A 251-nucleotide genomic window follows, 5' to 3' on the forward strand; every position below is an offset into this window, starting at 1 on the left:
TTTTTTAAGGTATAATAAAGCTACATACTTAGATATGAACTTCTCTTTAAAATCTTACGTTTCTTTTATTTGATTCTGTAAAATAAAAAAAAATATTGACGAAAATATAATTGTAAAAAGACACCACGAGCGGATTGATTGTAATTGTTGTTTTTATTTATTTTTTTTCATCCTACATAGAGATGTATAACTTCTGCGATACAAACGTGCATGAATGGAGGTGTGGAAGTGTATATTGTACTCGTACTTAC

The sequence above is a fragment of the Scylla paramamosain genome, chromosome 7, assembly GCF_035594125.1.
Source record: "Scylla paramamosain isolate STU-SP2022 chromosome 7, ASM3559412v1, whole genome shotgun sequence".
NCBI lineage: Eukaryota > Metazoa > Arthropoda > Malacostraca > Decapoda > Portunidae > Scylla > Scylla paramamosain.